At 56.0% G+C, this 1,132-nt stretch overlaps 1 pseudogene; it reads right to left on the minus strand.

Annotated features, from left to right (window-relative positions):
* Nucleotides 1–585: 585 nt before the first annotated feature.
* Nucleotides 586–1,132, minus strand: part of LOC125773944 (large subunit ribosomal RNA) — a 3,601-nt pseudogene continuing 3,054 nt past the window's right edge.

The following is a 1,132-nucleotide window of genomic DNA, read 5'->3' on the forward strand; positions in this document are numbered from 1 at the left end:
TGCTCGCTATGATCGGCGTAACGTCGCGCGAAACCGGCAGAGGGCACAGCAACGGGAGGAGCAGCGGGGTGGGCGGCCGCCATCACCACCCCCTTCACCGAGGACCATCGAACGTAGAGCTGCTGTTCGCGAACGGGTCGCTCGCCATCGTCAGCGGCTACGTGAGTTGATAGCGGAAGTGCGTCGGGCCGCGTCACCCGAAAGTAACGACGACAGCACCAGCGACGAGGAGGACCATCGTGGTTACATTCTCCACGTCGGTAGATCGTCGAATGATGAGTCGAGGGATGGCCTCAACGCGGCCGAAACAGCCGCCGCCGCCGAGGCAGAGAACTCCTCGCGTTAAGACTGCGCAGAACATCCGGGAAGAGCGGTAGAGGTAGGCCCAGCGGGGCATTGCGCATGCAAGGCTTTAGTTATCCACGTAACGTGATTAAAAGGATTCTATTCTAAATAAAGTGATAGGTGCTGATAAGCACGGTATAGGGCAGCGTTAAGCGCAGAAAACTTCCGCCCCGTACGAAACCCTCGCGGGTGATGGTGCGGAAGGGTGTGAGGGATGGGTTAACGTCTCATATGAACTGTACATTGTACAACTATTATGTTAATAAAACCATCCTTCAAGTATAAAAAAAAAAAAAAAAAAGCCAGTTATCCCTGTGGTAACTTTTCTGACACCTCTTGCTAAAAACTCGTTATACCAAAAGGATCGTAAGGCCAAGCTTTCGCTGTCCCGGCGTGTACTGAACGTTAGGATCAAACCAGCTTTTGTCCTTATGCTCAACGGGTGGTTTCTGTCCACTCTGAGCTGACCTTTGGACACCTCCGTTATCGTTTTGGAGATGTACCGCCCCAGTCAAACTCCGCACCTGGCACTGTCCATGACGTGGACCGAGAGGTTTATTCAGATGTCTTCGAGCCAAGCGGCACCAGAAACCGGAGAAGCGAAGGCGATCGGCGCAAACGGTCGAACGGCGACAGAACACGCGGGACGGACCGACGTGCGCACGCTTGAACCCTTGCGGGCCACGGCGGCGGTCGGCGCCCGGTGACGACGCGCGTCGATGCTACGACGACACACGCACCCGGTGGCACCACCCAGCGACATGCTGAACGCGGAGCTAGAAACACG

This window comes from Anopheles funestus (genome assembly GCF_943734845.2).
Source record: "Anopheles funestus chromosome X unlocalized genomic scaffold, idAnoFuneDA-416_04 X_unloc_65, whole genome shotgun sequence".
Classification (NCBI taxonomy): domain Eukaryota; kingdom Metazoa; phylum Arthropoda; class Insecta; order Diptera; family Culicidae; genus Anopheles; species Anopheles funestus.